The 6,697-nt window shown below is 35.4% G+C and overlaps 1 long non-coding RNA gene across 1 annotated transcript; it reads right to left on the bottom strand.

Moving 5' to 3' along the window:
- Positions 1–5,234: 5,234 nt before the first annotated feature.
- On the bottom strand, positions 5,235–6,091 carry LOC118485661. The gene is made up of 2 exons (XR_004877316.1): positions 5,841–6,091; positions 5,235–5,490 (listed from the first exon to the last, which is right to left on the bottom strand). It is a non-coding gene; the product is annotated as an uncharacterized LOC118485661 (long non-coding RNA).
- Positions 6,092–6,697: the final 606 nt, after the last annotated feature.

Raw genomic sequence — 6,697 nt, 5'->3', positions numbered from 1 at the left:
ATTATTATTATTATTATTATTATTATTATTATTATTATTATTATTATTATTATTATTATTATTTTGAAAAGCGACTTTTTTGTGAGACTTGAACTCAAGACCTCACACTTCATTGAATTGATCAATATTAGTCTCGTCATTTCGGCGTCTTCATAACAGTATAACATAAACGGTGATAAAACAAAAACTACTGGTGTATTATAAACCAGTATCCAATCTCTAATTAAAAAAATGTAAAAAAAAAAACACATTGGAAAGGTAAATTTATGATAAGCAGAAGTGTCAAACAATACATCAAAAGGCAATCTATGATAAACAATTTTAGATCCTTATTCATATTCATAGCTTTGAACCAATGACATGTCAATTTAAAAAAAAACTTCAAAATCTTGTTTTGTTTTTGGATTTTTCCATCAAAGATATTTGTGGAAACATATTTTTTAAAACATCTAGAGACAAATCTGACATTTTGTTTTTATGAACCGATGGCGACATTTGGTTGTTTAAAAAATCTAGATTTCATTCCAGTCATGATATCAATTGTTCAATAAATTATTTACGGAAATTGATTTCATTTTTGATGAATTGTTTTCCACCTCTATTCTTCATTTTAGTGGATCAGAAATTTTTAAATTAATTATTCTTATTTAATTGATGATCGAAAGTGATGTTCTTGTTCGGTTTAATGATTTCATTAGAAATATTAGTGTTACTTAGAAGTTTTGGATTTGATTGTGATGCATACAAACGGGTATATACTTTCTTTTGATTTTAAAAAGAGTTAATTACTATTTTCGTCCCTGAGGTTTGTCAAAAATAACAGTTTCAGTCCGTTAGTTTAAAAATTGCGAATTCAGTCCATTAGTTTCATTTTCGTAACCATTTCAGTCCACTAACTTAACTCCATCCATTTATTTTGTTAACTTTGAGTTAACTAACTAATTCAGGGACGGTTTGCGTCAGTTTTAGAAACACAGGGACTTAAGTGTAAACTCTAAAATATTAAAACAACAAAAAAAATAGTAAATTCCAAAAAATCAAAAAAATTTCAAAAAACCAAACAAATTCCAAAAAATTCTAAAAAATAATAAAAATTCTAAAAAATCATAAAAATTCTAAAAAAATCTAAAAAATCCAAAAAATCCGTTTCGGCGCAAACTGTTTCGAACCCGAACCGTTTCGAGCTGAACCGTCCGTATCGTTTCGACCCGAACCGTTTCGAGCTGAACCGTTTCGACGCGAACCGTTTCAACCCGTACCGTTTCGAGCCGAACCGTTTCGACCCGTACCGTTTCGAACCGAACCGTTTCGAACCGTACCGTTTCAAAGCCGAACCGTTTCAAGCCGTACAGTTTCGAACCGAACCGTGCCGTTTCGAACCGAACCGTTTCGAGCTGAACCGTTTCGAACCGAACCGTGCCGTATCGAACCGAACCGTTTCGAGCTGAACCGTATCGAACCGTACCGTTTCGACCCGAACCGTTTCGAAGCCGTACCGTTTCGAAGCCGAACCGTTTCGGTTCGATACGGCACGGTTCGCGTCGAAACGGTACAGCTTGAAACGGTTCGGTTCGATACGGCACGGTTCGGTTCGAAACGGTTCAGCTCGAAACGGTTCGGTTCGAAACGGCACGGTTCGGTTCGAAACGGTACAGCTTGAAACGGTTCGGCTTCGAAACGGTTCGGTTCGAAACGGTTCAGCTCGAAACGGTTCGGCTTCGAAAGGGTACGGGTCGAAACGGTTCGGCTCGAAACGGTACGGTTGAAACGGTTCGCGTCGAAACGGTACGGACGGTTCAGCTCGAAACGGTTCGGGTCGAAACGGTTCGCGTCGAAATGGTTAAGCTCGAAACAGTTCGGGTTCGAAACAGTTCGCGCCGAAACGGATTTTTTGGATTTTTAGAATTTTTTAGAATTTTTATGATTTTTTAGAATTTTTATTATTTTTTAGATTTTTTGGAATTTGTTTGGTTTTTTTGGAAGTTTTTTGATTTTTTGGAATTTACTATTTTTTTGTTTTAATGTTTTAGAGTTTACACTTAAGTCCCTGTGTTTCTAAAACTGACGCAAACCGTCCCTGAATTAGTTAGTTAACTCAAAGTTAACAAAATAAATGGATGGAGTTAAGTTAGTGGACTGAAATGGTTACGAAAATGAAACTAATGGACTGAAATCGCAATTTTTAAACTAATGGACTGAAACCGTTATTTTTGACAAACCTCAGGGACGAAAACAGTAATTAACTCTTTTAAAAAATAAAAAATGGTTTTGATTGCATGCCTGTAACGTTACCATCGAGTATTTTTAGAATTTCAAGACCTGAACTTTCCTTTCTCATACGCATGTTTTGCATTTGTATATTTTCCTACGTCAGCTTTAGATCGAAGTGAACTTTCAGTTTTATTGAGGCGATCATTCTTATTCTGATCATTATGATCGGTGAATGACTGTGGGGACTGGGAGATCGATAAATGAGTTTGAAAGTTTTTAAATGGATAATCACATACGGGGAACGGTGGTGGGAGGAGACGTATCGGTTAGGTGGTGTTGTTTCGGTTGATTGGCGGAATCGGTGGTACCGTTAGAATGTGGCATACGCGTCGGTTTGGTGGTGTTGCTTCGGTAATTGACGGCATTTGTGGATGGTTGATGTGTCATGGATGGTGGTGTTAATGTTTTATACGTGTTGTATTTCATGGATGGTGATGTTAATTTTTTTATGTATTGTATATAAGTAATTTAGAAAGTTGTGTATATGTATTAAATAAAAAATGACACGTAAATATAACCTTATAAAGCGAGGTCTGACAATTTGTTTGATATGTTGTGGCGTCAATTTTGTGAAACAGTGGCAATTAGTTGTTTCACATGTTAAGAAAGTTCTAATGTAAATTGAAGTGTTCATTTTTCAATTGAAACGGTGGTATAACATTATAATATTATATCATATAACTGAAAGGTAATAACAATTTTTTAAAGAGTAAATTACAAGTTTTGTCCTTTATGTTTACATCAAATTTCAGGCGCTGTCCTTTTAGCCAAAAGTTTACAGGCGGTGTCCTTTACCTTTCAAAATCTTGCACGTTTTGTCCTTTAGGCCAAACCTGGTTAGAAATCCTAGTTAAAAAATGTCATGTGCAATGCACATGAGGGTAAAACAGTTATTTCCCTCTCAACCCTTTCACTTGAGGGAATTGAAAGGGTTGTGAGGGTAAAAAATGTCACTACAGGCCTGATCTTGATGATAAGCGTCCCCAAAGAGAGGTAAAGCTTATTTGCAGTTTTTTTTTCTTACACTTCTCATATTGAGGGAATTGAAAGGGTTATGAGGGAAATGACCATTTTACTCTCATGTGCATTGCACATGACATTTTTTTAACTGAGATTTCTAACCAGGCTTGGCCTAAAGGACAAAACGTGTAAGATTTTGAAAGGTAAAGGACACCGCCTGTAAACTTTTGGCCAAAATGACAACGCCTGAAATTTGATGTAAACATAAAGGACAAAACCTGTAATTTACTCTTTTTTAAATCATTGTGTCTTGAGTTATAATTAAAAGGTCGTGACTTTTTGCAAACCATTATGTCTTAAGTTATAAGTAAAAGATTGTGACTTTTTGCAAACTATTGTGTCTTAAGTTATAAGTGAAAGGTCATGACTTTTTACAAACCATTGTATTTAAGTCATAATCATAATTGAAAGGTCGTGACTTTTACAAATTATGGTGTCTTAAGTTAGTTTTTGTATCTATATAAAAGTCATCACTTTTTATTATAGAGAGACAATCCAAACAAAAGGATGTGTATGTATGGTTTTTTAAAATTCGCTATTTTTCATTGTAGAAAGGTAGGTATATAATAATGGTAAATCAGGGGCGGACCCAAGCCCACCTTAAGGTGGGCGGGCGCACCTCCGGGGAAAAAAAAATTAGTGCTAATTTCCGTCGAAAATCCCGTCCGTATCCCTTGGAATTTTTCGTCCGCACCCCTTGGAATTTTTCGACCGCAACCTTGAAATTTTTCGTCCGCACCCCTTAGGTAAAAAGTGTTATCAATTTATATTTTATATTTTTTTAGTAAACTTCTATTTAAAAAAAATACTACCTAAATTATATAACTTTTAATACCTAACTAACTAAACCCAAATACCCATACCTTTACCCACTTATAATTCCTAACTGGTTAGCCCACTAAGTTTTAGCCCATTAACCAAACACAACAATATTTCAAACTATAATAAAATAATTAAAGCCCAAAACCTTTAGAAATTCTCTCCCGCTCTCTCTCTCTCTCTCTCTTGCGTCCCTGCATTGCCAACGAACAACATCACCCAACGACAACAGTCCAGCAGCCGGCGACCACCGTAATCAGCCACCATACCACCGTCGTTTGACACCAAATCTAACAGGAATCCGAACACGGGTAAGTTTCTTTGTTATTTTGATGACTTTGGTTGATATTATAGGAGAAAAAAAAAGGGTAATAAAGTTGTTAAATAGGTTTGAAATTTTGTGTGTTTTGACGTTGTTTATGGTTGTTTAGATGATTTTTAGGGTGATTATGTTGTTTATATATTTTTAGACTATGTTGTTTATATATTTTTAGGGTGATTACAACTTACGTTATGATTTCTAGGGCTTGAATAGTTGAAAATTAAAATTAAATTTGAAACATTATGTTATGGAGCGATAAACTTATGTTATATAGAGAAAGAATTGCTTAAGAATTTTAATTTTAGATGATGTTTTGGATAGATTTCAAAAAATGAAAACTCGTAGGGCGTCGACGGTTTAATTATGTTTGTAACAAGGTTTGACATGTTTTTGATGATTATATAAATTTAGTTTGATGTTCGTTTGTTTTACATGACCCGACCCGACCCGACCTGATACGAACCGGTTTTTTTACTTATATACCTAGGGGCCTAAAGTTTTTAAAAATATTTCACACCCCAATGAAAAAATTCCTGGGTCCGCCACTGTGTTAAATGCTTTGGTTAAAAGTACAAAGTTTCATAACCGCATTGGTTGATCGTTTCTAGGGGTGTTCACGATCCGATCCGATCCGATCGAGGGTATGCTCATGCTCGGATTGAATTACAACCGATCCGATCCGAGCGGATCAAATTTGTAAAACCGATCGCAAAAGTGATGCTCATGCTCGGATTGAATTTGAATCGATCGGCTCGGTTTCGAATCGATCGGCTCGGTTTCGCTCGGTTTTTATCAAATCCTAAAAAAAAAGCGAGCGGGTCGTTTTCGCTCGATTGAATAATAAGGCTTCGTTCAACAAAAACAAATTATTAACATCTACAAAATGTACATGCACATCGGAAGAATTTTTTCTCTTTTTTGAACAAGCACCTCCGGTCGCTGTATCAGGTACATCGGTATCACCCGATTCATCAATTATTGGATTCGGGTCGTCCTCTCCATCAGTCAGATCAACATGAGCAGCCGGATTCTCATTTGATTCTTTGTAAGAAGACATCCTACCAAAACAGAAATGAAACAATATAAAGAAACAATATGGTTAACAGAAGCAGATTTAACGATATGTTGCAAACAGATATGCTGAAACAGAAACAATATGGTTAACAGAAGCAGATTTAACGATATGTTGCAAACAGATATGCAGAAATAGATTGTTAACAGAAGCAGAAACAGAAACAATATGGTTAACAGAAGCAGATTTAATGATATGTTGCAAACAGATATGCAGAAACAGAAACAAATATGCGGAAACAGAAACAGATATGCAGAAACATTAACAATTTGTGTATGTATGTTATCAAACAGATGATGCAACCTTTAACGATTAATTAACAAAAAAGAAACATACCGATTGAAGCCTGAAACAAGTCCGACGAGGCGAGGAATGAAGACTGGAGCGAACAGAAACAGATATTTAACGACGAATGAGCCGACGATGAATTGAGTCGGAGAGGGAGACTAAGAGTCGACGGAGACACTGAGCAGTTGAGACTTGAGAGCGGCGACTGAATGGGTGAATTGTTATAGGAAATAGAATTAGGGTTAGATTTTTATACTAAATATGGGCTAATATTATTTGGGCTTTTAATTATTTTGGGCTATTATATTTTTTGGGTTTTTAATCTATAAAATATAATATATATATATATATATATATATATAAATTATTAATAAAAAATAATTCGAGCGAAACCGAGCGATCTTCGAGCGAGCGGAGCCTTGCTCATGCTCGGATTGAATTTGAATCGAACCGATCCGATCGGCTCATTTACAAACTGAGCGGGAATCGAACGAGCATTTTTCGATCATTTTTCGAGCGATCGTCGAGCGATCTTCGATCGTCGAGCAGTTTGGACAGTCGTTTCACTAAATCAATCATCACCCTTCACAAAACACTTTCTATATTTAAAATTACAATATATGTCACAACAACTATAATAATTCAAACATATTAGCTTAAAATCATATTCGTATATTTAGAATAATAAATAAGCGTCTTCATACATCATCGTCAAGATCACGTGAAAACTACTCATCCCATATAATCCACTAACACCTACCTAAAACATATAAAGATCATACAACCTCAAATTCGTTCGTACATCATTAGCAAACATAGAAATAATAATAAACCTACAAAATAATACAACATTGACGATCTTCATAGCGGTGGGATGGTGGTGGAGGAGGGTGGTGATGCACAAC

This window comes from Helianthus annuus, chromosome 13 (assembly GCF_002127325.2).
Source record: "Helianthus annuus cultivar XRQ/B chromosome 13, HanXRQr2.0-SUNRISE, whole genome shotgun sequence".
Taxonomy (NCBI): domain Eukaryota; kingdom Viridiplantae; phylum Streptophyta; class Magnoliopsida; order Asterales; family Asteraceae; genus Helianthus; species Helianthus annuus.
The sequence above is the reverse complement of the archived record's forward strand: the minus strand, read 5'-3'. Positions and strand labels throughout refer to the sequence as shown.